General features: G+C 39.9%; 1 protein-coding gene and 1 pseudogene across 43 annotated transcripts in view; both read left to right on the top strand.

Annotated features, from left to right (window-relative positions):
* The window catches only part of CCDC85A (coiled-coil domain containing 85A), a 691220-nt gene that overhangs the window by 448991 nt on the left and 218211 nt on the right, over positions 1 to 24018 (top strand). For 38 of the 42 annotated variants that reach the window (XM_085019267.1, XM_085019261.1, XM_085019269.1 and 35 more), the window contains 2 exons: positions 693 to 862; positions 12179 to 12269. The gene's annotated coding sequence lies outside the window, so the exon portion shown is untranslated. The remainder of the gene's footprint in view (positions 1 to 692; positions 863 to 12178; positions 12270 to 24018) is intronic. The other 4 variants (XM_085019232.1, XM_085019238.1, XM_085019263.1 and 1 more) reach the window with 1 other exon arrangement.
* LOC146404788 (uncharacterized) lies at positions 4134 to 7317 on the top strand (annotated as a pseudogene). Its single transcript, XR_014841936.1, has one exon. The product of XR_014841936.1 is annotated as an uncharacterized LOC146404788 (transcript).

Genomic DNA, 24018 nt, shown 5'->3' with positions numbered 1-24018 from the left:
GCCAATATCCCAGGCTAGGGGTCAAACTGGAGTAGCTGCAGGCCTGCACCAAAGTCATAGCAACATCAGATCTGAGTCACAGCTTGCAGCAATGCTGGATCTTTAACCCACTGAGCAAGGCCAGGAATCAAACCTGAACTCTTGCAGAGTCAATGTTGGGTCCTTAACCCACTGAGCCACAATGGGAATTTCCAGAAATTGTCTCTTTTTTAAATTGCTGAAACTTAAGTACCTAGCCAGCTGTCTGGTACATAATAGGAGCTCAGTATTGTTTGTTTAATGTTCTTATGTCAAAGGACTGGATGTGAGGGCAAAGACCTGTTTAGGTACTGTGGAAAGTAACATAATGTCTTTTCTATCAAAGGAAATCTTGGTTACTCCGTTTTGCTCTGGTTTTGGCTGAAATGCCTTCCTGCGACCACCCCCCCCCCCCCCGCCCCCTTTCCCTCTTCTCCCAGTAACAATTTGTTTCAAATTAGCCAACCAAGAAGAATGTGCACCCTGACCTGACCAATGGGCAGGGTACAGATATATCACCTGCATTAGGGATAAAAAGGGAGGGTCTTTTCTTCTTTGCACATGCTTTTTGAGCACCCACGCCCTTCTGCAGAAGTAAAGAGCCTTGTCAAGATCTCCCCGTGTTCATGTGTCTCATTTTTCAACATTGACGATGAGAGCCATGTCTCCAACAGATTTGGGGTCCACTGGAGCATGGATTCTTGAGGAGGGAAGACGTGTCCCATGGCCTTTTGTGGTGGTCCCTAATTGAGAAGTCTGTGTCTGCGAACCTCAAACCTGTGGAGGGTTCTCGACAATGTGGGAAATCGTGAGACCACCAGGCAACTTCCGTTAACAGACCAAGGTAGGAAAGATCATGGGTGCGATTGAGTACCTCCTTGGTGGTCAGGGATGGGGTCGGCAAGCCTCAAAGCGTCACGGTTGAGACTGGAGGTTTCGGGTGAAGTCATAAAATCAGAGCATGACCCTCAAAATGTCTTGGGTGATACCAGTGATTTGGATCAGAACATGATCCTGGAAAATGAAGGTCTCAGGTGAGACCTGTGATTTCGGGTGAAATTGAAGGATCAAAACACGATCCTGGGAAATGGGAAGTAAGTCTTCCAGACCTGTACTTCCACTTGGAGGATTGAATGGGGGAGGGGGCCAAATTCCTCCAGACCATCTTCTGGGATTGATATTAAAGTATTGGGGTGACAATCCATAGACAAAGGATGAAAAGAAGGGAAGAATGATTAAATATTGTTGTTTTATCTGGACAGAGACATCTATTCTCGCCCCATCACCTATTCTTCTGGCCAAAGATCAGATCAGATGAGGATTGGGTCTGTCAGCTGCTTATTCAGTCCACTGAAACCCCAGTGACTTGTTATGCTCTCTTTTGGCTGTTGGCGCTGGGGACCGGTGGTCTTATTTCCCCTCAGAGCATGGGACCAAAAGGGAAATGAGGAGGAAGCCCAAGAACATTCTGGGACCTCCTCCCCCCCATGGGACCCTCCCCTTAGCTTGCTGACACCACCTTACAATCCCCAAAATGGTGCTGGCCCCTCTCCAGCCACAGCCGCCACTGCTGTCGCTGCCGCTGCCGGTGGAGTGTGGGAAGGGGAGGGGCACAGAGCCCACCACCCAGGCGAAAGGGCACTGCCTCTGTTTGCGGAGTTAACATGGGGAGAGGGAGGGGCAGAGCCCCACACAGCCACAAGTGCACTACCGCTGCTGGCAGAGTCGGAACAGTAGGGTTAGGCTGCAGGCACAAGCATGCTGCCCCGGCCCATAGGATCAAAGCCTACCACCTCAACAAAACCAAAGGATATGGCAGGGCTTTATTCCAGACCTAGGAGAGAGTTAAAACAATGTAGGAGTTCCCATCGTGGCTCAGTGTTTAACGAATCTGACTGGGAACCATGGGGTTGTGGGTTCAGTCCCTGGTCTTACTCAATGGGTTGAAGATCCAGCATTGCCATGAGCTGTGGTGTAAGTTGCAGAAGTGGCTCGGATCCTGCATTGCTCTGGCTGTGGTGTAGGCTGGTGGTTGCAGCTCCAATTGGACCCCTGGCCTGGGAACCTGCATGTGCCATGGGTGCAGCCCTCAAAAGATAAAATAATAAGTAAAAATAAATAATATATATATAAAATAAAGGATTGGAAAGATAAACTATTAGAGATCCTACCAAGAGAGACATAAAAGATATATGTGAGAAGGAATTCTATTTTATCAAGGGAAAAGAAGAGTAAGTCTGTCTTCTAGCTTGTTTTAAATAAAAAATAGGGGACAAACTAATGGATACAGAAAGTGCTGGAAGGTTTGTGTGAAGTATACATTTAGAGAAGGGTTATACATTGTCAGAACTCAGTTTAAAATAAGTTTGAATAAATTAATTTTAAAATAAGCTGGTACAAAACTTGAACTTGGCTTTTCTTTGTTAAGAAAAAGTTTTCCTTGGAATGCTACTATGATAACAGATTATATAATGTTCTTTTAAGTGATCTGCTGTATTTGCTTTTGAGACATCTTGTAACTTTGGTTAAGAAACAAGCATTATCCATAGAAATCTATGATTCTATCTGACCAAATTAAAAAAATGATTTATTTATAAATGATATCAAATTCTAATTTATGTGCTTTTAACTTAGCTAACTTTAAAATGTTTCACAGGATCCTTGAGGCATTCAAAAAAAAGTCAAATTTACTAGAATTATTTGGAACGTTAAAATACATTTATTATTTCTATTATCAAATGAGTGATAAACCTTGGATTATATAGATAAATAGATGTTTTTAATATAGATATTCTATAACTTTTACAGTTTCTGAAACTTGGATATATACTGGTATTATGTTATAATTCTTTTTTTTTCTAGTTATTTCAAATTGTTATGTCACAACAGTTACCAAGTTTCATTGTCCATTTGCATTGCAATCAGATTTAAAATGTGCCTTAAGTCTTTTGTCACTGTTAGTTAATGTATTTACTCCAATACCTTTACAAAAATGTTTCTTTTTCTAGAAGATCTATAGAAAGAACTTAAAAAAAAATACCTGCTTACAAAGATATAATTTACCAAATTAAAAAAAAAAAATACAAGTTTCTGGCTTCCAGACCTTAATGATGAGCTGAGTAAGAAATTTAAAAAAAAGAAATCCTAAAAGGGAAATTGATGACTTCATAAACAGTTAAACAGAAAGGATTGGTTATATTGGACTGTGTGAACTGGTGAATATGGTTATAATTTTGTGGTTTCTATTTAAAATAATACTGGCTTTTAATCTGTGTTTTCCAGGTATAAAGAAATTCTCCCCAACATGAAATTTGGTAAATTATACCTTTGTAAGCAGAACTGAAACATTTCTCTCTTCTCTACCTGGTTTCTTCAGAGAATGGAAACTCTCAGGTTTTCAGAATCTTTATCAGATAATTAGGAAGGCCACCTTGTATGTAGCCTGTAAAAACCTCAAATTATCTGGGTTTTTAAAAGGGAAGGAATTCACCGAGATCTTTAAGATAAAAATCTTTAAGACAAACCCTTGGAATGACTTTCCTAGCACTGAGGTGCCTTTTAAAAGCTTAGTCTAAGATTCCTCATAAAGTTCTAACAGAGCCAATTTAAAAAAAAATCTATATGATCAATTTTATTCACGTAAATCATCAGGCCAAGGTTGTTGACACCAGACTTAACTGGAAAATAAATTAGTCTTGGTTAGGCTAATATTTGATAAAAATGAGAGTAGTTTTAGAGAGAAAGAGCTGTTTCAACGATAACTTGGTAAATCTGTTAATCTCATTCTTTTAATTGTGGTCAGTATCACTAAGACTTACTTCCTAGATCTTTGCTATTATGTTATATTGCTGCAATATTAACTGAGCTTCTAAAAGAACATTCTAAGCTTATTTCTAAAGTTTATCTCAGTAATCTATTTTTGGATAAAAACCAGCTGCCCCAAACCTACAACAAGGGGACTATGTACACTAAAAAGGACATAATGTAAAAGGACTATTTCCAAGCTTGTAGAGGAAGACCCCGATACCTTACTATGGAGCCAGGAGGAGGTGCAACAATTTAGGGATTTAAGAGAGGCACTGACAGTTGCCCCTCTTCTGGCTCTACTGTCCTTTTGAAAAAACTTTTCATTTATTTGTAAGCATGGACTGGGGGATGGCTCTAGGGGTCCTCACACAGAAACATGAGGAAAGCCATCAGCTGGTGGCCTTCCTTTCCTGCCTCCTGGACCCTGTTGCCAAAGGATGGCTGAGTTGGTAGCCACCACTGAAGGAAACAGAAAACTCCTCTTTGGAGGAAGGTTGACTGTGAGTATAGAAACAGACTATGGGGACACAAATGCCTGGTTGAAATGGATAAAATATTCTGTGGACACACTACACAAAGGCAGCTGTTACGCTTGTGCTACAGGGAGACCGGAGGCCCAAGTGGTTCCCTTTCCTCTGGGATGGTCATCAGACACACAGGGTCTTGAATGTGTGATGGCCCTCTTCCAGGACACAATAGCTTGAAATAATGAGTCTGGTCAGACTTCATCACTGCTATTCCCTGAGGTCAAAAGTTCTGTGGGTCAGCCCCCAAGAACTGTTCAGCAGCCAAATGTCAACTTCTCTTCATGTCTAAAATGACAAGAGGCAAAGGCAACTTTCTTAGGGAACCTGACCAGGTACAGTGAAAGCCGGTCCTACATCACCCCCACAATAAATGCCAGTTCCAAGTGCTCTGGGCAGATGTCTGGTGGTATTGTGGGAGTCCTCTAATAGGCATACTTCCGGAAAATCAAAGTGACACCTGTACTTTGGTGCAATTGGCCATCCCTTTCACTCTGGCATTTAGGCCCCAATGTCAAACTCAGCCAATCCTGAGGAAATGAGACACCACCTCCATGGGGGTGGTTGGTCCTTTGACCCTCAGGTCTGTATTGATTCAATAGGTGTTCCAAACAAATTTAAGGCAAGAAATCAGGTAGCTGCCAGGTTTGAATCTGCTCTCTTTTGGTGGTCAACCATAAACAAAAATGTTGATTGGATAAACTACATCTTTTACAATCAACAAAGATTCATTAATTACACTAGAGATGCCATTAAAGAAATAGCTGGGAGTTCCTGTCGTGGCTCAGTGGTTAATGAATCTGACTAGGGACCATGAAGTTGTGGGTTCAATCCCTGGCCTTGCTCAGTGTGTTAAGGATCCAGCATTGCCTTGAGCTGTGGTGTAGGTTGCAGACCAGCTCAGATCCCACATTGCTGTGGCTGTGGTGTAGGCCAGCAGCTACAGCTCCGATTCGACCCCTAGCCTGGGAACCTCCACATGCAGCAGGAGCGGCTCAAGAAATGGCAAAAAGACAAAAAAAAAAAAAAAAAAAAAAAAAGAAAAGAAAGAAATAGCTGAACAGCTAGGGCCAACTAGTCAAATGGCATGGGAAAATAGACTCGCTTTAGACATGATGCTGGCAGAAAAGGGTGGAGTCTGTGTAATGATTGATATCCAGTGCTGTACATTCATTCCCAACAACACCATCCCAGATGGCACCATCACCAAGGCCCTATGCAGATTAAAGACCTTAGCAGATGAGCTTTCAGAGAATTCTGGTATTAATGACCCCTTCATAGACCTTTTAGAAAATTGGTTTAAAAAAAATGAAAGGGACTAATAGCTTCAATCTTTACCCCTCAAACTGCTGTAGTTAGTGTCTGTGTCTTAGTTGCATGTTATATAATTCCTTGTGCCATGAAAGGATTATTCAAAAATTGATAAAACTGCCCTAACAAAGCATCTGGGACCCCCTCACCATGAAGCCAATATACTCCTGATGGACACAATAGAGCATGAGAGCCAAACCATGCTCAAAGAGTTTGAAGAAAAGAATATTTGATAAAAAAATGAAAGAAGAGAATTGTGGAAAGTAATATAATGTCTTTTCTATCAAAGGAAATCTTGGTTACTCCATTTTGCTCCAGTTTCAGCTGAAATGCCTTCCTGCAAACCCCCCCCCCCCTTTCCCAGTAACAATTTGTTTCAAATTAGCCAACTGAGAAGAATGTGCACCCTGACCTGACCAATGGGAAAGGGACAGGTACATCACCTGTGTTAGGGATAAATAGGGAGGGTCTTTTCTTCTTTGCGTGCACTTTTTGAGCACCCGCACCCTTCCGCAGAAGTAAAGAGCCTTGTTGAGGTCTCCCCGTGTTCATGTGTCCATTTTTCAACACTGACAATCCGAGCCATGTCCCCAACAGGACTGATTAGGGTACTGATTGATAGTGAACATCAACTGGAAGAGATTACAGGCGTGCTGAAGCTATTGCAGCCCTTGGGTTCAGAAAAGTCATAAATGGCTTGAATAAAGCCATAGAGACTATACCTATGAAATTCACACTTGAAGTAAAAAAACTATGAGGGAGAACATAATTTGGATATGAATGTATTTGTGTGTATACATTCCTGTATTTGAGCCCTACAGTAATGACAGCATAAGTAACAGGAAGGTATGGATTAGCAGCAACATAAAGAAATTCTTCAGGATCTTGTAAAAAAACAACTCATTATGACTATATAGTTCAGAAACAGTAGTACACACATGACAGAAACAGTAGTACACACACTGCTTTTTAACTTTTGGGGAAATACTTTGCTATCTCTTCTAATAAACTGGATGTAGATCCTAAATCAACAGGCAATGGACACATAAGCCTTCTCGTTTTTATGCAAATGATAAAAGTTTTATTATGATAAGTTAAAATGCTTAGTCAACAGGTTGCTCTATCCTAGAAATAGCTCCTCATCAAGGTTGCTACAAGGATGCTCTCTTATCCCAAATTATCACTGAATGGAAGTTGATGTTTTTTGCTCTTTGGCATGAGTCTTAGTCAGGATCCTCAGATTTCACTCAAAGTTATCAATTCTATTACCAGCTCAGCTTAACTGAAACATAGAGTAAAGGTACCTGTCAGTACTCATTAGTACTCAATTACTTTCAAAACTAGAACCAAGAGAAAGAATATTAATGGAAAACAACCTGAAGGTTCTGTAAACCACCCATCACACTTGAAAATTTTTCCCTGAATGAAGCCTGTCAGAGAATCAGAAATGCATCATAGCCTGCCTACAGAAAGTTGCTTTTATTGAACTATACTTTGGATGAAGGCATCAAACTATATTAAAGACCATTTCAAGAAACATCCTTGTGAGATGTATCTTTGGCTTTACATTATTTCAACTGTTTTCATTATTACAGTTTCATAGAATAATTTCTTGAATTAAGCTTGGAAGAGAAAGATTTTCCTAAGCAAGAATGATCAAAAAGGGAGAAGAGGAGAGGAAAAAGGAAGGTTCAGAGGTGAAAAAGTACAGTGTGTATATGTATATGGGAAATGATAGTTATCTCAGCTCATCTGGAGTGAGGCATACAACTAGGACTAGAAAATAGAGTAAAGCCAGATTATACCAAGCCAAAGAGTTAATAATACCTGAGAATGAACAAAGATCATTGATAAAATATGATTTGTGTGCTTACTATTTGATAGTGGCACAATAAATAAAATGAATGTAATCCTTGGCCTCTTGCAGCTATTATGATCAATGAGACAGACAATAACCCAATAAGCAAACAAATAAATCCTTGATTTCTCTCCATGCATGAAAAGGACAGGGTGCTAGGAGAGAACAGAGTGACAGAAATATTCAGAAGGGGTTCCCTGGTGGCTCAGTGTGTTAAGGATCTGTGTTGTCACCTCTGTGGCTCTGGTTACTGCTGTTGCTTGGGTTTGATCTCTGGCTGGGGAACTTCTGCATGCCTCAGGCATGGACAGAAAAAAAAGGGGTGAACTCATCTCTGAGGAGTTGGCAATGATGCAGAGACCTAAAGGATGAGAGCTGTTGTCCAAGGTGGGTGGGGAAGAAGATTGCACTCAAAGGGAATAGCAGATGAAAATGCCCTGGAGCAGTAAGGGATTGGTGCCTAAAGAAAATGAGAATGGCCAGTGAAGCTGTAGTATGGAGGGGAGGTGAATCGGAGAGGTAAGCCATGCCCAATCATATAGAACATAGCATTGGGAATTATTCTAAGGGCAGTGAGAAGCTTTTTGTACGTTTTAAGCAGTATGTGTGTGTGTGTGTGTGAGACACACAGAGAGAGAATATCCATTTGTAATATCTGCTATCCAATATCCAAAGGGTAAGTTAGGGAATATTTTAAAAAGTGGGAAAACTGGAAAGAAATTAGAGTGGGGCAGACCTGTTGCAATAATATAGGGCAGCAATTGGTAAATATTATTCCTGTTATTATATTATTATAATTATGAAATATATTCCTGTTAAGGGCCTGATTGTAAGTATTTCGGGATTTGAGGGCTAATAGTCTCTGTCTCCGCCATTAAGCCTTGCTTAAAGCAGTCACAGGTTATATGGAAATGCGAGGATAGCTATGTTCCAATAAAGCTTTATTTACCAAAAACAGTGGGCCAGTCTAAATGGTACTAAAGCTGTGCCAACTGATAGGCTTTGTGACTACATGTAGAGACAACAAAAAAGACCTCAGAAGGTGAGATTCAAAGCCTGGGATATAGAGACAATGGTATTTTTATTGAGAACTATATGGAAGGCAGAAAGAGAAGCTGGCTTAAGGGGCAAATAATGCATTTGCTTTTAGTTTCTATACGGTTGATACCACATTTTCAATTGTATTTGGCCAGTGTGGAAACATCCAGAAGCCTGGCAGTTGACAATGATATTCAAGGCTCATAGGAGCAAGGCTCAGCTGTGAGAAACCTGTGTGTGGAATCCCTTCTCTCTCTACAGGCTGCAGTGATTTATCTGATCTGGCCCACAAGACGGCTGTCCCTTCCCCTTTAATGAGCACCCTCTGGAATCTGCAGATCCAGCTGAAAAAGGCTCTTTTCTCCAAAGGACTTTGAAAGTTTTATTCTCTCTGCAGGAATACATTTGTGTTTGCCTGAGTGTAGTACACCATTGCAGAGGCCAGAAAAGTCAGAAATGCCCTGGGCTCTCTGTATGAATACTGCCCGTGACTTGGATGCCTTGTAAGCCAAGAAGTCTGTCTCCTTGAGTAGATTTCCCATTTGGGGATCACCCTTAGTTTTAGCATATTTGCATCTTAAGATATATTGTCATCCATCACCCTGATGCATTTTGCATTAACTTATTATTCAAATCCTAGAAAATGTATTTGTTTAATGAAAGAAGGAAAGTATGCTTAAGAAATATCCTGAAGCTTATAGAAGAGAGGATGGGAAACAGGGCTTACTTTCCTTTGGATGGCAGCATGGCTCTTAGGGAAAATTTCTGCGCTTTGGGATTTTTATGGGTGTATTTGGAAAATTGGGGGCAATTGTCCTGTTCTCTTCACTTAGCCTTAGGATTGCAGGTCTGGAGTTGAGTAGGAAAAGGCCATGGTTTGGCTAATATCCAGGCCTCCTGTGCATCTTGGGATGGCAGTCTGGCACAGTAGACTTGGCCCAGAGCATCCTTTTGCAAATCTTGCCCCCTTTTCCCTCAAAAGTCTGTTCTTGGTGCTCCCTGTACCTGATATTTGTATTGAGGTGGCTGACCACAACAGTTTCCCTAGTGGTCATGTCTGAATCAGATCCTATCGTCCCCTTCTTGCCCCCTTCTTTTGAGGGAAACTCCTCCTCTCCATCCCACCCCTGGTCATGTGGTCTAGAGGAGGACTTTCATCATTATTCATCTCCCAAGTGTCCTGGCTACTGATGGAGCCGGAGATGCCCTATGAGCTCTCTTCCTTGTGAGTACTTAAATGGGAGTTGCTCTCTCTGTTGATAGAACCACGAGGATGCAAGGTTGCAACTGTGGCACCATGTCCACAGCTGGGTGACAGAGCCTGTCTGCAGACAGAGAGGATAAGGAGCACCCTGGGGGAAACAGCAAAAAAGTGGGGCAGGGAAAACCCAGATGACATGCAAGTCTGTTTTCCTCTGAGAGCCTCCGTGTAGCCCTCCCTGTCCTGCTCAGAGCTTGGGAGATAAGCTCTCTCTGATTCACTGAGCTACTTCAGAATCCTACTAACAAATTCCCTCAGTGGCTTAAGCTACTCAGTGTTGAGGTTTTTTCACTGGTCATTTTATAAAGTTTTAGGGTGGGGACCAGGACAGAATATCATAACAGAATGTTCTGAAATCATTTCATAGAAACAGCAGTCTGTTTTGCTGGCTCTGAGCAAAACAGGAGTGAAGGCATTACCTTCATCTAATCTCTAAGAATTAGCCTTAGGACCTGCAGATTTTTAGACAGGGGCTGACCCTGGGGTGTAGATCATTAGAACACTTGGGGTAATCTTGTGATGAGAAAAGATTTTATTGCCATAACAATAGCTAGATAAGGAGGGATAAATGGCAGAAAAGATCTGGGTTTTTCTCCCCAGAAAGGGCCTTTAGGTATGGCTTTGTGCCAGGAGGGAGAGCTCATTTGACTTACTTTGTTTCCCTTCAAGTGGCCCCAGCCCATTCGTCCATCTTTATTGTCCATTGCAGAGATATTCTGACTAATAGAATTTCTCTGAACTTGGCTTTTGATTTCTGGCCTCTGTCTTCAAACTGAGTGCCCCTCCCTTCCTTGACTTTTCCACCTACTGAAATCTCACATATACTTCAAGGCTTATTGAAGATGTCACCTCCTCCAAGAAGCCTACTTTTATTGGCTTCAGTTAAGATTTATCTCTGCCTCTTTAATAATGATAGAAATTTCATAGCTCCCTTAGTATTTTGCATCGAACACTTGAAATATGGCTGGTGCAAATGAAGAACTGAACTTTTATTTTCATTTCATTTAGTGACCACCATATTGGACAGCATAGCTCTAGGAGCTTCTACAGTAAAAAAAAATTTTTTTTTTTACTCTAACCTCTGCACCCAAGTTAAGGATCCCTGGGTTCAGTAACCACAATAGCTGATGTTCCCATCACCAAATAATGTTGCATACAGAAGTTCAGTGCTGCACTGCCTGGTCGCAGTTGCTGGTCCCTTGCTTTGAAGAGGAGGTGATAGAACCCTGCTCTTTCTTCTGCAACTCTTGGGGCATATGATGCTACTTCCTTGGGCTCACCTTGGCTAACCTGCCCATACTTGAACTCCAAAGCCAGAAGTTCTTTTATTCATGTTTCCATATATGACCACCATCCCAAACTACTGCAGTAATCAAGAGTCAGGATCAGAGCCAGTTCTGTTGTTCATCACCTCATGGACCCAGAATCACCCCCTCTGTCTAGTTATCCATCATTAGGAGTCAGATGGCTTTTAATTTTGAACCCTCAAAACCACAAGGAATTTGCCTTTGGATGCCTCTAAAAATAGACCTTTAGGCAAAGGTTCAAATGTAAGTAGTTTATTTAGGAGGTGATCCTAGCAAATATCAGTAAGGAAGTTAAGAAGTAAAGTAGGGAAGTGAAGGAAACTGGTAAAAATTAATGTATCAGTTACCCTGATGAGAGCTCTAGGAGGCAGTGTTGGCGAGCTCTAGGAGGCAGTATGGCTTGCTTCAGAATGATCCTAGATGAGAAACAAATAAGATGGTATATATATATATATATATACCAAATTCCCATCCATTATTTGTTGATGGCTTCTCCTGGAGACATTAACTCTTCAACACTCTTGCTTGCTCTAAGGATGGCCAAGTATGCTCTCACTGCCAGAGGAAAGCCCTTAAGCAGAGTTACATGAAGTCAGTGGAGTGTAGAGATAAGTGGGAGAATGATGATGTCTGCTCCAGCTTGCTGGCCAATGGACCAGTCATACTTCTTTTTATAATATTGGCAGCCTTAACTGGTTATAGGGTGCTCCATACCTCCCCTCTAGGGACAGAGGCCCCAGAAGTAGATATAGAATCTCACAAGAGATGTAGAATCTGTTACAACTGTAAAATATGGAGCCGGGGATGTGTCTCTGGTAAGCTACCCCATTTCAACTTGGTTTGTCTGTTTAGTAATATATTGACCATCCAACATGCCAAAAATATCAAATAAAACTTTTATGTGGTCTGAAAAGCACAACAAAAATTAAATTGATACTACCTCTATGGGTTCTAAAAGCAGCTTTGCATGAAAGAAAGGGGTTTAGAATTTGAAAATATCTTAAAATTTCAGATTTTAAAAGTACACATTTTCATAAGCTCTTGATTTCTTCAGTTTCAGCAGGAATGGGGATTTTATGTTGGCAGAAGGTGAAGAAGATATATGAGGTCCCATATGCACGAAGTGGCAAAACAGTTTTTGAAAGGTAAGAGAATTGAGCAATGGAACCTGTTCTTATATATAGGCAGGGAGAATTTAGTGATGTGGGAGCCAGTCTAAAAATGAACTCAGTGTTCCTTCATGGTAAAAGCATTTGGCTTGGTTTAAAATGGATCACTTTAGGAGTTCCCATTGTGGCCAAGCAGGTTAAGAACCCAACATAGTGTCCTTGAGGATGTGGGTTCAATCTCTGGCCTCGCTCAGTGGGTTAAGGATCCTGTGTTGCTGCAAGCTGTGGTGTGGGTTGCAGATATGGCTCAAATCTGGCATTGCTGTGGCTGTAGTGTAAGCTGGCAGTTGCAGCTCTGATTCGACACCTAGCCTGGGAACTTCCATGTGCCACAGGCGTGGCCCTAAAAATAAAATAAAATAAAATAAAATAAAATAAAATAAAATAAAATAAAATAAAATAAAATAAAATAGATCATTTTATAAAGCTTATTGGTATGAACACCTTTTCTCACTATATCCAGAGGCCCAAAATAGATGGATTTTTTTGACATTTCATTTAATTGCAAACAATTTGGTCTATATGCAAAAATTTACAGTTTCTCCAGATATGCTGAGTATCAATAATAGAGTAGCTACTGGGCAGTGTGCTGCTTCTCATTGAATATTCAGTGGGTGATATGAAGATTTATCTTGTAAATATCACTGGTTATAGCCTTGTAAATTCAGAGATACATCATCTACAGTTCAGCTTTGAATAGAGAGCAAATGAAGGAAGAATGGATTTTTTAAATGAAAAGATCAAAAAGGATAATTAATATTTCATAATCTTAATTAACTTTTCCACTGCACATTGATTTTTAATGTTATTTGGGGTGTAAGATGTGATTATTGCTTTCATAGCCAAATCAGATAATCTGGTCACAAACTTGAATGTTACAAGATAATGTGAACACCTTGTTTGGCTTGAGAAATTAGTCATTAAGTTCTTCAGTTAGCTCTGTGCTTATTCTGGGGAAATTGCATTACACAAGTGAATAAGATTGCAAGCTTTTAGAATATAAAGCAAGGTTTTAAGCATGTTAGGTTGAAGCCCACTGGTTAGAGATGTCTGAATTGCTGAATTTTTTTGAGAAAAGAACTCTGCATCAGAAGCATGGAATAAGCCATGTTTCCCAGAGCATTAACATGCATGATAGGATTTAACAGATCACCTAGCACAGCAGATTACCTCTGCAAACTTTCCTGCTGATTCATGTAGAGGTGAGCCATGTATACCAACGAAGCTTAGAGGGAATTGCCCAGGACTATCCAACTTTGATCCTGATTCACTTTTCCTTTGGCTTCATCTTTCCATCCTGAAGCACTTGGATCCAAGACTTGGACTTTAATTCCTACTTCTGAATGACTCCCCTCTAATTTAGTACATTTATCCCTAGTCTCTTCAATGTCAATTCTCTCTTCTTTCACTTCATATATTCTAGTGACTGTCTTTGCTTTAGCTGAAAACTTCCTGTTCCATTCTCTACTCTGGTAACTTAGCTAATCTCTAAATGGGTCACCTCCTGACCCACTCAGGGTTGAGGTCAGATTTGGGGGAGAAAAGGGAAGGAGGGACTAAGTTAACTCCTGGGAGATGTCTAGAACTTTAGGTTTGGCACTTGTGCAAAGCATGCTAAGATCAAAAAGGCAAAATGAGGTCCACTGTGGGAGTCATATAGGTGGTCAAGAACAAGAGATCCATGTCTAATTTATAGGCAGACATTGAATTTTGTATAAATTGGAGTAGGCTAGACTGTGCTGATATAACCCACAACCCCAAATCAGTGTTTTAACAAAATGGGAGCTGACTTCTTAACAAGTATACAGTGTAGTATGGTATGATGATCTGTTCCACACAGTCACTCATGGACCCAAACTAACCAGTTCTCTACTATTTTACTCTCTGCATCATCTGGGTTATGTAGGCTTTATGCTCCACAGCAGGAGAAATAAGACTGGAGGATCTAACACGGGCTTTTAACTGCATCGGTGCAAAGGTGATAAATGTCACTTCTGGTTATATTTTACTGACTAGAACTAATCAGATGGCTTTGTAACTTTAAGGAGGTCAAGAAATGCAGAAGAGAAACTATGGTATTTGGTGAGAATTCTGTTTGTGCCACAAGATCCATGGGTGAGAATCCCATCAGAAGGGGTGGGGCAGAGGTGCTACTACTGAAGTTTGGGGAAGTAAGTGCTAAGGAATCCATCTAAAAGAGACATGGAGGAATACAATAGGAGAGTCTGATCTGTCAAGAAGGAGCTCCATGGAGGCCTCAGCTGGCTGAGTTCTCACTCTGACCACTAGGATGGCCTGAGGCAGTAACTGACATGCAGGATCTCAAGGTCACTTTCAAAGATCATTGTTTCACATTATTATGAAGGGAGTTTAATAAGTGTCTCCTAAATGTATAGAATATATGTGCCTTTTAAAGACATTTGCATGCTTGTGTAATATTTTGAACTATTCAAGCATCATCTTAGGAGGAAACATGCTGTCTTTTTGGTATCACTTGGGGAAGAGTTAACTACATTTCTTCTTTTTTTTTTTTTTCTTTTTACAGCTGTACCTGTGTCATATGGAAGTTCCCAGGCTAGGGGTTGAATTGGAGCTGCAGCTGCAGGTCTAGGCCACAGCCGTGGCAACATCAAATCTGAGCTGCGTCTATGACCTACACTACAGCTTGTGGCAATGCTGGATCCTTAACACAGTGAGTGAGGCCAAAATTCTCACAGACACTATGTCATGTTCTTAACCCACTGAGCCATAATGGGAATTCCATACCTACACTTCTGACTCATATATTTCATGAATAAGATGGAGCTAATTTTTCATAAATTGTTGCCACAATTTTTCATTTATTTCATTAAGTAGTTAGTATACATGCATGACTTCACAAAATCTCCATAATCCTAGAAGATTCTTATTAGCAAGCCCACTTTACCAAAGAGACTATTGACTTTCAGAGAGGTTAAAGCTAAATAACTTAGTTAAGTGGAACCATGGGATTCAAATCTAGACCAGTGTCTCATATTTGATTGCTAAAATTAAATAGATCAAACACGTCTGGCATTAACTGGGAGCTCAATAATGTTGATTTCCTTCCTCCTATTTTCTTTTCCTTCTTCCCTGTCACCCCTGGAGTTCCATCCAAACAAACTCATCACTTGTTGGGGATTCCTTTGTGGATTTCTCTTTTGAGAAGAGCCAGAAAACCACTTACATAATGACTTCTCCAACTGAGCAGGTGATGGAAGGAAGAGCAAGTGGTGTGGAGGACTGGCTGCAGGCGTCATCAGCACTGCTTTTACCCCTTTGCCCACTGTTGGTTTGGGAGAGGCAGGACCAGTCAAAGACCTATGCTTACTTATCTCCTCAAAAATAAGAATTTGGGGTTCCCATCATGGCTCAGTGGTAACAAACCTGATTAGTATTCATGAGGACTCGAGTTTGATCCCTGGCCTTGCTCAGTGGGTTAAGTATCTGGTGTTGCTGTGAGCTGTGGTCTAAGTTGCAGACACAGCCTGGATCTGTCATTGCTGTGGCTGTGGCGTAGGCTGGCAGCTGCAGCTCCAATTTGACCTCTAGCCTGGAAACTTCCATATGCCGTGGGTGTGGCCCTAAAAAAGACAATACATACATACATACAAGAATAGAAGCAAATGCCTTCACCCTTTCCTTCTTCCTTTTTGCAGTATTTCTGCCCTCTGTGCTGTTCCAGTGATTTGTTTATAGCTGGAGAAAGTGAGTCACTTGGTAATATAAACTTTTCCTCCTTTTAAGCAGGAGAAGCCCTACTAATCCCCAGCTTTTCAAACATGAAGTTATTTTAGCTCTCATTGTTAAAAATTTATAGCTCTAGCAACCAGATTCTGGATTCCTCTTATCCTGAGAACTAGGTGTCCTAGGGCAGTGGGGTTGAAGATGAAAAGTTGGGGTTGGGAGGAATGTGATTCTACATCTTGAGAACAAGATTCCTTCCGTGTTTTTTGTTTTTTTAATTTATAGGAAAACAGATGATGGCTCTTTATGACAGCCCTCATGGAGCCTGGGGATATTATTTTCTATAAATAAACTGGATGACTGCCAGGGTAAAAGTAATCTGGGACATGATTCTTAGTGTCTACTATAGTGAACTGTTCTGAAAACTCCAGCTGACACTTGGTATGAGTTTCAAGATCGTAAAGGGTATTTTGACCCTTCATACATGGGAAACTGGTACATTTTCTTCTTCATCTAGTTTCCACTTAAAATGAAAATTACCAGACTCACAGAATGAGTTAAGAGTCTCCGTAATCAAATGCTAATAAATATGCACTGCTGATTTGCTTATTGCTTACCACGTGGTGGGTGAGAGGATATTTTCTTAGTAATTTTAAGGATAATGGTGATTCACGACCACTAGTCCAGCAAGGCCAGATTCTTCCTTAGTTAAAGATCTAAATCCTGCTCTCCTCACTTAACTCAGTAAAGTAGGTGTAGCTCTAAGAAGTGTCTGACTGAGGGTAAGAAACCAAACAATTTGTTAGTGTTTAGAATTTTGGGCCCGAAGGTGGTTTCAGAGTCTTATATCTCTGTTGCGATGAATTTCTGTTGAATATGAGAACATCTTAAATCAGAATGAATGACAAGACTTTGACTCCGGGGTATGGAGTCATTGAAGGGAGAACATACTGCATCTCCCAGGCTGCTCAAAAATTAAGAAAAATCAGTCCCCTGCATCTGCTTTGCATATGATGGGGCAGGACAGTGTAGAGATTTGGGAACATGCAATGATGCTGAATAGCTAATCTGATAAATCAACAGAAGACCACAGAGGAGCTCGTTATAGAAAATAGAGGAAGAATAACCGAACTTTGCAAGAAGTAGTTCATCTGTGGAATTTCCTTTTAGCTTGAAAGAAAAATCTTCCCCTCCTTCCTCTGGACATGCTCCTATTGTCAAAACTGTTCACTTGGCAGTTGCACTTGTCGCATCCTGTTTGTATTGTGAATGACACATTCATGTGCGAGAGTCTAATATCTCTGCTGGATGGGGACTTTTTCAAGGCAAGGGGCTGAGCTTTCCACTCCTTTGTGTCCTTGTATCTTCCAGCTTTGAACTTCATATATAATGATGCATAATGCACCATTCATTACTATGAATTATGCATTATTGTTATGAATTATTCTTATGATCCTTATTATGACTCGTTATTCATACTTGATGAAAATTCAGTCAAAGTTAAAAGTACACATGCATTCTTTCTCATGCATTCAGGTAGAATCAAGACAAGCTTATTTGGACTCAAGGCCCAAAGCTCTTGCTTGGCAATCTTTCTTTATAGATGGTTTATACTCAGGGTATAGTTGATTTAATTCAGTGAGTGTTTACTGAGCTTCTATCATGTGAAGGGTTATAGAATATAAAAAAGAAACAAGATAATATCAAAGCAATCAATGAGATTATAGCCTAATACATGAATGATGCATAGATTTCAACTTAAATGTCTACCTCATCATCAATTGATGATGGTTGCTGGGATTGCTGACAAGGATTTTAAAGTCTGGTCTAGATTCAGTAGGAAAAAATGCTGTGATCAGTTTGCAATGTTTCCCATTTGTTTAGGAATGAATGATAGTATGGGCACCACACACTCACAATCCCCAATTTGCAGAATGAATTCAAAGTCTAGATAGTAGAAGAAGCTTATATTTAGTAGAATCCAATCACAATCAATCAATAACTTACATTTGTTTTGGTAAAAAAATAAATACTAAACAAATATATAAATTATATGAACTGATTATGTTTTAGTCAATTTGGACTGTCATAACAAAATACCATAGATTGGATGGCTTACACAACAGGAATTTATATACTTATGGTTTTGAAAGCTAGGCATGCAAGATGAAGGTTCTGGCCAATTCAGTTCCTGTGAGAGCTCTCTCTCTGACCTATGGATGGCTATTTTTTGTACACACATGACTTCTTTTTTGTGTTCTCTAGGAAGGAGAGTGATAAAGCCCTGTGGGGTCAGGGGCCCAGCTTTATGACCTCATTTAACCTTAATTACTTCCTTAGAGGCCCCACCTTCAATACAGCCACATGGTGGGGTGGGGGAGGATAGGGCTTCAACATATGCATTTTGGGAGCATATATTTGGTCCTTAACAATATGAGATATAAAAGAGAGGTTTATGTTTCCTATTTGGAGAAGGGGATATCATAGAATTATAGATCTAGACAGGGTCATCATCTTTAAAAAAGCAAGAATCAAAATTGATTTCTTAATGTTTTTCATATTTGCTGCGTTTATGAGTTTTAAACACATCTGATCTTATGGGTTGTTCATAATAACTCAAGTCATCTACATAATGCAATTTTGAAATTACATCAAATAAGCCAGCAGTTCAAAGAACAGATGGTAGACAGGTTTGCAAATGTACACTTAACAAAAACTCATGCACTTTTCTAAATCTTTACAACACCTTAAAATAGTAACTAACCATTAAAAAGTACTATCCACCAGATGATGTTACCTGCAAATGTTCTGCCTTGGAATATGCCACTCTCCCCCTAACCACCAACAAGCTTAATTTTTGTGTTGGTGTGTTCTTAATAGATTGAAAATATCACACCTGTTTTTATGGCTTTTCCCATTACAATGGAATTAAAAAATGTGGTTGAAGGTAATATTTGCTCTCAAATTTAAACCTGAGTTCAGGCTGGTTTTTGTTTTATGTGTGAAGTTTTTTTATTTTCCCCCAAGAAGATTATTTATTGAAGTGACAAGATACTAGAACTAGATATTGCCCATAGAATAATAGAAAATACATCAGTGTTTGAGTTTCAACTCCATCTGGCCCTTGTTTATTTTTCTACCCTTTCAGGATTTTATATTTAGGAGGAAAGGAAATTAACCAACATTTATTCTTTATTATTAAAGTAAAAGTCAATGTGGGTTTTAATAGAATACTTAGCTTCAAATGGGCCATAATGCTTTGTCATTTCTTTTTTGCCCTGACATGACTAAACTGGGGACACCTATGTTGACAATAAAATGGATTCCCTTGATTTTATTCACAAACAGAACCTTCATAAAATGTTTTAATGAATTCTTCATTAAGGTCTAGAAAATTAGAGGGAATATTTTGTTTATCCATATTCTTATATCAAAATGATTTTCTCTTTAATTATTAACATGGGAATGATGCAAAGGCTCAAGGTGACACAGCACAGTATGATTGAGTAATGTTTGAAATGTACATGTGACAAAGATTTGAGAATTCTGTAAATAGAGAAGCATTCATTCTAAGAATTTAGCATGGAAATAAGCATTTTTTCATGCCTTTGAGACATAATATAGTATAATAGATAGAATTGTAATCTGATGTTTCCACTGATGTTTGTTGTGTTTTTCCAATTAAAATACATATCCTCTATAGATCAGAACAAAGAATATAAAAATCATACATAATTCCACCACTCAATATTCATTGGATTAATATATTAATGCAGCGATATCTAACATTAACATTTTAATGTGCAACCTTCTTGTTTGCAAAGTTGGAATCACGTGGCATATATTAGAATGCTACATTTGCTTAGTAATATATCATGAACATTTTACTATATCATTACAAATGAATTAAATATAATTCTATTGTATGGATATGTCACAATCTATTCAACTAATCCCCTATTGATGAACACTTACATCATTTGCAATTTTCTTTTATTTCAAGTAATATTGCCTCAAATAGTATTGTACCTAAATTATTATTAGGTTATAATATAATTGTACCTAAATCATTTTTATTATAATAAATTTATAAAAGTTGAAGTTTTGGGTTAATAACTATAAATATTTTTATGGGACCTCAATAAATATTGCCTTTCAGAAAGATGTACCACTTTACATTCTTGTCAATAATTTGAAAGTGCCCATTTTTCTATATCTTGACTAACAACAACTGTTATAACTTTTTATGCTTGTCAATTTGATAGACAAAAGCTTGATGTATTATTCGTATCTACTTATAGAGAGATCTACTGCAGGCTTAGATCAGAATACAGAAATACAGAAGGAAACATTGTCAGTCTGTCTTACTGCTCTTAATCCTAGTTTTAGATTGATGTCTTTTCATGAATCCTCTTACCAAATGTTTTCTGAGTGCCTCTTAAAAAATAATTTAGAATGTAAAGTTTTATATTTGTCAGGTGAATTGTATTCCTCACTTATGGCATGTCACCAGGGTCCATGCCAGGAAGCTCTCTTATTTTATTATTTCCTCTCCATTCACCCTGATCCCCACTTCCTTTACCTCTCTTCCACAAACAGGTATTCTAGTTTGTTTAACATATGTATGGAATATACATGTTTCTTTGAGGAATATGTAGTGTTTCGTGGTCTTGAGTATATGCATTTTTAATTTATATAAATTGTATTCATAAATGTTAAATATCTTACATTTTCCACTGCTCTACAGCACATTAAAAAAATTAAACTCTACCCTTGTTGTTGTGAACATGTTTGGATTTTTGCTTCTACTTGCTGCAAAAAGTTCCATTGTGTACACCTGAGGTCCAAAGAAGGAGGAAAATGTTTGTGCTCAATTCATCATTCTGGCAAGATCAAATGAACATTTATGTATTATTTCTTTAGTAAAGGAGAGTATGGTTAGTTATGTGGTTGCATATGTCTAGAGTGGATCTATAAGTTTCTGAAAAGGCTGCAATAACTTTCAGGAAAGCTTACATTGGTGGCATCCCTTTAGAACTTAAACACTGCTGGGGAGAGTAAGACTGTTGTGTCCATCTCACACACATGTTCAGTGGGGCATGTGCATCACGCTGTTGACTTTGGGTGGGGACAGCTGGTGTCACATGTTGTGGTGTACCTCTCCCACCCTGCTCTGGGGTACCACAGCAGGCAATACAACACAACCTCTTGTCTTGTATCGTCAGCGTCACTCATGATATCTGGTACATAGGAGACACTCAAAAAATATTTGCTGGAGTTCCCATCATGGCACAGTGGAAGCAAATATGACTAGGAACCATGAGGTTGTGGGTTCAATCCCTGGCCTCGCTCAGTGGGTTAAGGATCCAGTGTTGCTGTGAGCTGTTGTGTAGGTCACAGACGTGGCTCCGATCTGGCTTTGCTATGGCTGTGGTGTAGGCCAGCAGCTGTGGCTCTGATTCAACCTCTAGCCTGGGAACCTCCATATGTTGCAGGTGCAGCCCTAAAAGGACAAAAGACAAAAAAAAAAAAAAAAAAAAAAAAAGAAAGAAAAGAAAGAAAACTTTGTTGAATGGATGAATGAAAAAGAATCAAAAAGATGAATCTTAAAGCAATAAGGCAGGAAGACAGGGCTCTCTTCTGCCCAAGCTGTGAGGGATTTCCAAAGAAACAGCTTGTTTAACATAGTACAGATTTCACTCCTTCCACAGTCTTGTTCTCCTTTGCCTCCTGAGCACTTAGAATACTACTACACTTCCTAGCCTTTTGGCAATGAGGTGAAACTGTTTGACTAGTTGAAGCCAATAAAATATACCTAAAAATGCTTTGTGTCATTTCTGTGTCCAGGCATGCCACAGCCAGTGTGCCACCTCCAAGTTCTCTCTTCTCTTCTATGCCAACCTAGGAGGTTGCATGTTCCAGATTATGCAGCTACAAGACAGCAAAATTAGACAGCCTGGGGCCCTGCAACTGTGTGGAGAGAGGGCACCCCCCTCCCTTTCTGCCAATCCACTTTGGGAGGGGTTTAGGAATATTGAAGGAGGGATTCCATTTGAAGTAATGTAGCCAGGAAAAGTCCTTTTGGAGATGTTTAAGCTGAGACCTGAAAGTCTGAAGGAAGTGAGGGAATGAGAGGCACTTGGGACAGGTTTATCCTGAGTAAAGGTCCTAACATGGGATTGGGTTTAGTTTATCAAAGGAAGCCAAGTCAGTGTCACTGAAGCAGAGTGACAAGGTGGCAGACGAGTAATAGAGATAAGGCCTGACAACTGACTGAGGGGAAGGGAGAAAGATGTGAAAGGGCCTCTAGTCTATTTTAAGGACGTTGGCTTTCATGGAGGCATTGCAGAGCTTTGAATTTTGGAATGAGCTTATTTGACTTATATTAACCTCTGCTGAGAGCTGAGCAAGGAGGGTGACAAAGGAAGAGGGAAGCTGTGCAGTTAGGAGGCTACAGTTAATAACCCAGGCATAGTGGTGGCTTGGGTTAGGGGGACAAAAATAGAAGTAGTGTGAAACAGTCAAATTCTGGATATAGTTTGAAGATAGAGGCAATAGAATTAGGATTAGATGAGGGTATGAAAGAGAAAGTCAAGGGTGACTCCATGGTTTTGGTCTGTTTAACGGGGGGAATGGAATTGTCATCTGCTGAGATGAGGAAAGCTGCAGGGAGACCAAGTTTGGGAGACTTTCAGGAGTCAGGTTTGGATGGGTTAGGCTGAGATACCCACTGGACGTGCAAGTGTTGCTGGTGGGAGAGTGTCCCAGGCTTCGCTGACAGCGAGAACAATAGGATGATGACACTTCTTCCCTAGGAGGCTGAGGTCCAGCTTCTCTAAGGGCATTTGAGAGCCCAGTCCTTGATTTCTTGGGGGGCAGGCTGGCCTGGAATGGAGTTTCCCAGTTATTATGATTAAGCTGAGTTTTATAAGACTAGTTGTTCATCTAGAAAAATCACCTAAAATCCCCATTTCCCTAGGCTTCTGCTTCCTTGGGTCTGAGAGTCCTTCCTAGGTGTTCAGTTTTCAAGGATGAACACTGAAAGTATATTTTAAGGCAAACCAATTTATGCTTTTTCTTCCAGCATAAAAAAGACGTCAAAACCATGCTTGGTTTCTAAACCTGTTACCATAGCAAGAACTAGATTCCCCACACTTTTCCTAGTTGCATTGTTTATATTTCTTGGCTGACAACATCTAAACCTTTTTTTCTTTTTGCTCACTTGGAACTGCCATTTATTCCAATCCTTTGCTTCATGAAACATTTAAATATCATATGTATGAACCTTTTGTGGGATTTTTATACTCCACCCTCCCACCTTTTGGAGACATGATAAAAGTAGCTTTTGTGTGTTTTCTGATGCCAGCCCTACACCATTGCCCTCCAGGCATCACACTTAACCACTCCTAATTGTCGCACGTATGTTGAACTTGACAGCACCCTGTCCATGGCTGGTAAACAGTGATTCATTCCGTATGCTACAGTTCTGCACAAATGCCATTTCTGGGACTCAGTACTTGTTGAACGCTTTGCCAGTTGTAATTTCTGTTTATCTTCTCGTTCATTTACATGATTCCTTATTTTTGTGGACTCACTTGATTTTTTTGTTCTCTTCCTGCCGTTTTCTTTTTTGATTTTCTCTATTCTCTGATTCCTTGCTGAGTGGAAATGGAATGTGCCCAATAGACCTGCCAGCTCTGGGCAAAGCTGTGCTTCTCCCAGGGAAAAGCTGTGCTTTCAGTTATGCTGAGAGGAAGGGCTGTTCATTGTACCTTTGACCTGTGTAAGTCACGTAACTCAGATGCTTATCTGGGTGGCCCCAGGTAAAAAATTAAAAGGGGACTTCATTTGAACAACTCCTAAGATGAAATACCCTTTGTTGGAGTGTTATATGGAGTCCAAACCATGAGCAATACAGAAATCATGGTGGGACTGAGGGAGCTACATAGGCAGGACTATAAGTTTCCTGATTTGGAGAAGAGAAGGCCATTTCTTAGAGCAGTTCTTAACAAGGTGGCAG

The sequence above is a fragment of the Sus scrofa genome, chromosome 3 (genome assembly GCF_054392235.1).
Source record: "Sus scrofa isolate SSC_HxYL_T2T_F1_AM1 chromosome 3, Sscrofa_HxYL_maternal_Yorkshire_Landrace_v2.0, whole genome shotgun sequence".
Taxonomy (NCBI): domain Eukaryota; kingdom Metazoa; phylum Chordata; class Mammalia; order Artiodactyla; family Suidae; genus Sus; species Sus scrofa.
This window is presented reverse-complemented; position numbering and strand designations above follow the sequence as displayed.